Consider the following 6,495-nt stretch of genomic DNA (forward strand, 5'->3'; position numbering starts at 1 on the left):
TAAAGTATTTTTTGAAAATTTATGCCAATTTTTCAAAATTTTCTCGCGCTGCGCGCGAATTCAAGAAGCCATTTATCTTTATTATTGGGTATTAGGCCATTACCGCGCTACGACCCACCAAGACCTACAATCAAGTTTTAGGCCATATAACATGCGACTCCAAGAAGTGTGCCAGAACGATCGGCAGCGAGAAAACCTTGGCCGAAAAGGTCTATGCCCTTATGCTGACCGAAGACTGCGTTCTGTATATGAAATACACATAGGTTTAATTGTACATAGGCGCCTAAATGACTGATGCCGAATGTTCCTGTCTTTGCAATCTGAACCTCACAAGACAAATACCATTCCGCTGGGAAAAAATTTATGCCAGTGACGAAATACCAATTTGAAATCGTATGCGTCTCGTAGTTTAGAAGCCTACGTTTGGGCGATTCTATATGCTTTGATATAGCAGACTGGAAGTCACGAAATAACATCATGTAACGAAGTCATACCAGCGGGTCCGCCCGCCAGAAGATGTTTAAATATTATTTACGGGCCATCCCGTTTTCAAGACACTTCACTCAGCTCTACCGGTAAATCTAATTACGTGAGTAGAGAGGAAAATAAATTGATAGCATAATATATATGCAATCGCCGATCTGATTGACCGATTTTATCATAAATTATCGAAAATTTTCGCGCATCGCGCTGGCTCACAATACAGTACAGATTATTTCGTGACAAACGCAAACAACGTGATGGGGGGGGGGTCGTTTTATCACCCTATGGGAGCCCAAGACCCACGTTTTTGGGGGCTTGACGAGGTGCTGTTTCGTTCCTGCCAACGGGTATACGCCTGAAGATGTTTAATTATTAATGGAGTGGTCCTACCTTTTCAAACACACCTCACTCAGCTCTACCGGCAAATCTGATTACGCGAGCAGAGAGAAGATAAAAATTTATAACAATATAGGCAATTCCCGAGCATACTGACCGATTCTAGAAATTTTTCCGCGCTTCGCGCGCTCAGGCGACAACAACTGACTCACTAAACAAACTCCCAAAGAATATGATAAATGGCGGTAAACAGTGTACGCCGGAGGGGGGTCTGGGGGGCGAAGCCCCCCAGAAGTTAGGTCTATAACCCTATGGGGGGCCCAAGACCAAAGTTTTGGGGGGGGCCTGACGAAGTGCTGTTACGGCCCTGGTAACAAGTCGGTGGAACTTACATCCAATTTCGAGAAGGCCAAAAGTGTTCACTAAGTTCAGAGTTTTATACAAATATAGACCAAAAAGTAGTTATTCACAAAAGCGAAAACGCCACTGCGGAACCGTTATATGCAGTTTACTTAGAAAATATATTAGTTTCTCAAATATATAATTGAAATATCCATGGTCGCACTGCTGTGTTACTTTCAACCCAATAAATCTCCAGACACGATAGATGCCGGACTCATCACGGTTTAATAATAATAAACCAAATTCCAACGTCCGCATTTCCAATTAAATAGGGTTACCATACGTCCTCTTTTAAGAGGATTTGTCCTCTTTTTTGACTTTTTAGAAAGTGTCCTCGGAGGACGCCCTTTTGTCCTCTTTTTTGAGATTTTGTCCTCTTTTTTGAAAATTTAGGTCAGATTTAGAGCAAATTGCGAGTGGTAGTCATCCACCTAGCAATGCGGGAAGAAAAGCGGTAATTTGAGCGCTGAGTGGAAGAGATGACCTTTTTTTTCTTTAGTCAACCGATCACAAAGTGGGAAAATTCACCGGTTTTTGAAAATTGCTCCTCCGGTTTTGCAGGTCTCAAATTTCTGAAAAAGTGTCCTCTTTTTAGATTTCCAAAATATGGTAAGCCTACAATTAAATATCTTGTGAATAAGAATATGCCCACTTATATATCGTCGTTATCGCCACTGCTTTAGCGGTTCTAACTGTATTCAACCTAACAATCATCGTATTTTGCCAATTCCATTGTTCGCGAATAAAAATGTAGCGACTTGCTCCTTAAAATACGCTATGATCCGCGTATCGTCTGTATATGGCTTTATGGTATTCAACTGGAAAGCAAGAGCACGAGGTAAAACTTTGGATTCAGTTGACTGGTCCTGCCCACGAGTGATTTGAAGGCTTGAATTCGGCCCGCGACGCAATTTGAGTTTGACACCCCTGCTATACAGTATAAACTAAGAGTACTAAGTAAAGTGAAGTACGGATCCGAAGTCGGAATGGGTTTTGAACTTCTGATCGGATTTTAAAGATTGTGGTCGGGACTGGATTGAAGTCGTAGTTTGAGTTTTTGATAGTATAGCCAGAGCCTATTAGCATTGAGCATGACCGTGATTAGGGAAAAACTTTTAGAATCATCATTATTGGTTCAGTAGCAATTTTTTTCAGTTCAATACACCACAAAAGTGCGATACAAAGAAAAGATAGGAAGGTGTCGAAGCGACTTGGAGTAGTCTATAGAATCAGACACCCACCTTGGCGTAGGGCATGTAAAGAGGAGGCATGCACACTGAATGAAATGTAAAAGAATATAGCATAGAAAAAAGTAAGCGACAAAAAGGGGTGGCATGTCATGAAAGGCGAGATCGATAGGTCAGGTCGTGGTCCGGTAATCTTGAGGATAGACTAGTATTTAATTAGTAGTAATTGCGTGTATTTCGACTTGAATGTGGACATGCTCGTCGACTGGCGGATGGCCGGCGGGATACTATTATACACATCAGGTCCGGTATATTTGATAGAACGATGATCTTGGTCCTTTCTCAGTGAAATTCGTGGATTACGAACCACTTTCATTTAGCTCTCGAAACAATGACGTTTCATACCTTTCCAACGTAAAAATGGAGATCCGATTCCTGGCTTAGATCCAACTCTTTGTGTTATATACAGCTTATGATTTGCCGTAATTGTATAGATCGGAGCGGTGTCTTCGATAAGCTAAGGGCGGGAGGTCGTCTCAGGTAATGATGTATTCTGGAAGTTAGAATGAGATTGAATTGTGTTGCAAACTACGCATTGTTATAGGCCTAATCATTCTTTTAATTAGATATTATACGACATCATTATCTCGTACAATCCATATTTTGACTGATATCGAATCTGGGACAGACCAGAAAACATCTCTGAATTGTAACTAATAGCTAACAGCTATTTGCATTCATCAGAATGCGCAGAAAGGCGGGCAGTTATGGCGAAATTTGGTATTTTCGTATTTGGCAACGTCGCATGCAATGCTCAATATGCCATGCGTATCTGAGTAGCAAAGATTAAATCTAAGTTGCCAGCAACGTCAAAGCATACATTTTTGGTATGGTCGCGAAACTGCAACAGTGAATGAATACGTGCGAGAAATTACTCAAATGGTAAGAAGCGATCACGCGTTATAGCTTCCAAAGATAGATAAGAATAGGGCCACGCGTGAAAATCATTAAGCTGCAGTTTGAATGCAGCGACGCAACATTCTGAAAATGATTCATGGTTCGTGTCAATTATCTTTTTATTCCTTCAACCTCACCTTGAGGCCACATCAGAGCGCAATGACACTTTTTCGTGACTTCCAATCGTTTCTTCCTATGCAAACTCAACACAATAATCCACGATTAAAATACAGATGCAAAGTTTTTCCAGTAGGAATTGATCAAACCATTGCTGCATTGCAATTCTCAACCATATAGTATGCCAACTGGCCAAATAAAGCATGGTCCAGTTTTGTCCACAACACTATTTCACAATCGCCTCTAATGCCGGACCAAACTGTGGAGCGATATTTCGACGACAATCCGGCAGTTGATGAGTATGTCCATTATTGTCCACATTCACATCAAAATACAAACAGACTCTCCCGTGAATAAATACTAGTCAGAGCTAGAGATTACTGGACTACGACATGATATATCGACATCGCCTTTCGTCACATGCCATCTCATTCTGTCGCTTGTCATTTTATGTTATTTTCCACTACTTTTCATCCAGTGTGCAATGTGTATGCCTCCTCTATGCATCACCTAGGTCCGGGTGGGTGTTTGATTTCAAAGACTACTCCAAGTCGTTTCGACACCTTCCTATCGTTTCATTGTATCACAATCTTGTGATGTATCGACCTGATAAAATTTGTTAATTGTTAGACTGAACTGGTATTTACTTTCAGCGTTACTTTGAAAATAAAGGCTCTAGCAATATCGAACGCGATACGAGTTAGCAATTGAATTGAACGTGTTATTGTAAGAGGAGGTCAATCTTTGTTGGGCAGCGTGTTTTCGTTTAATCACATACCAATGTGTCGTATTATCATCATCAATCTAACAAACTAACTGTTTAATTCATCAGTTCAGTTATATCTCTTATGTTTGGGACACGAAATCACCGGAGTAGCGACTTGTTGCTCGCACAAGGCCCTTTAGATTATGACCCCCACAATGATACGAAGAATTGATGTTGCAGTTTTTGCAGTGATCGATTGCAATAAGGATTTATTGGTCATTCAAAGTACCCGCAGCGGCATGTATAGAATCCAAGGCGGTAGAACACACCATAGATGCCCAAAGTGCATGAGTGCTTGACCCACAATAAAATCAACGCCTCGATATCACAATTACTGGCCGTGAATTCCAGAGAAAACCTAACCTTTGACATCGCCGATCAACCTATCTCTAATGCGGAAAATACCAGATACCGTGGGGTTTTACTGGATCCGAGCATGTCCTGGAAGATTCACATTCAGTCTCTATAATCAAAATTATCATGGGACTGTGGTCTGTTGAGTTCTTGTTATTTTTTAAAAGTAATTTTATCACTTAAAAAGCACGACAGGATGATTGCGATACAATCTTCAAGCCCACTGACCAGTGATACAATATCTCAGAACGGCATAGGGGCTGATGGTTCCAACAATCCCCGTCCGAAAAACTTGATACATTAATGCGCCACGACGAAGTTCTAGGACTTTGAAAGGGAAATTGCCGAATGTCATTTTATTCCTTGATTGTGTCTATCGTGAATTTCTACAGAGTTGTAAAAAATGACGTAACGTGTATCGATCTACCTGAATTGGATCAACCCTAAAAGGCCACGAATAAGCGTCGATGTATGCAAGAAATAAAAAAAAGTTTTGTCGGATTTAGTGGGCATAACTGGTTCGTTGCTTACGGTGGGGCGTTGTGTAAAAATATTTGGAAATACTTGGCTGAATTCTCCCAGTGTAGGCTGCATAGTAGCACCCTGTATATTCGTCAGATTATATTTCAATTCAATAATCGCCCGATTATATTTTTATCTGCCCAAGACAAACACACAATGTACAATACGATTTACAAGACAAACAATGCGATGTAATGAACAGATAGGAGGATGCCGAACGACAATTTGCGATCTCTTTGACTGGCATCCACCTCGGACTGCTGCCCGTTGTCACAGTCTTCTGTGATGTTAATCTGTCTTCGCCGCTACTTCTTGCTCTTTTCTTTCTTTCTTTCGTCATCAGTTTTTACTGGGCATTTTTGTAGCCTTAAGAACAGCGACACCAGGGCCGTAACAGCACTTCGTCAGGCCCCCCCCAAAACTTTGGTCTTGGGCCCCCCATAGGGTTATAGACCTAACTTCTGGGGGGCTTCGCCCCCCAGACCCCCCTCCGGCGTACACTGTTTACCGCCATTTATCATATTCATTGGTACTTTGTTTAGTGAAACAGCTTTTGTCGCCTAAGCGCGCCTAGCGCGCAAAATTTTCTAGAATTCATGATTGAATCGGTCAGCATGATCGGGAATTGCCTTGTTATAAATTTTTATCTTCTCTCTGCTCGCGTAATCAGATTTGCCGGTAGAGCTGAGTGAGGTGTGTTTGAAAAGGTAGGACCACTCCATTAATAATTAAACATCTTCAGGCGTATACCCGTTGGCAGGAACGAAACAGTACCTCGTCAGGCCCCCAAAAACGTGGGTCTTGGGCTCCCATTGGCTGATAAAACGACCCCCCCAACACGTTGTTTGCGTTTGTCACGAAATAATCTGTACTGTATTGTGAGCCAGCGCGAAGCGCGAAAATTTTCGATAATTTATGATAAAATCGGTCAATCAGATCGGCGATTGCATATATATTATGCTATCAATTTATTTTCCTCTCTACTCACGTAATTAGATTTACCGGTAGAGCTGAGTGAAGTGTCTTGAAAACGGGATGGCCCGTAAATAATAATTAAACATCTTGTGGCGGGCGGACCCGCTGGTATGACTTCGTTACATGATGTTATTTCGTGACTTCCAGTCTGCTATATCAAAACATATAGAATCGCCCAAACGTAGGCTTCTAAACTACGAGACGCACACGATTTCAAATTGGTATTTCTTCACTGGCATAAATTTTTTCCCAGCGGGATGGTATTTGTCTTGTGAGGTTCAGATTGCAAAGACAGGAACATTCAGCGTCAGTCATTTAGGCGCCTATGTACAATTAAACCTCTATGTGTATTTTATATACAGAACGCAGTCTTCGGTCAGCATAAGGGCATAGACC

At 41.5% G+C, this 6,495-nt stretch overlaps 1 protein-coding gene across 1 annotated transcript in view; it reads right to left on the reverse strand.

Annotated features, from left to right (window-relative positions):
* LOC145439972 (titin-like) overlaps window positions 1-6,495 on the reverse strand; it is a 515,551-nt gene that overhangs the window by 492,277 nt on the left and 16,779 nt on the right. The gene's annotated exons all lie outside the window — the stretch shown is intronic.

Source organism: Botryllus schlosseri, chromosome 5, assembly GCF_051294905.1.
Source record: "Botryllus schlosseri isolate E-star chromosome 5, Bs_hap1, whole genome shotgun sequence".
Taxonomy (NCBI): Eukaryota; Metazoa; Chordata; class Ascidiacea; order Stolidobranchia; family Styelidae; genus Botryllus; species Botryllus schlosseri.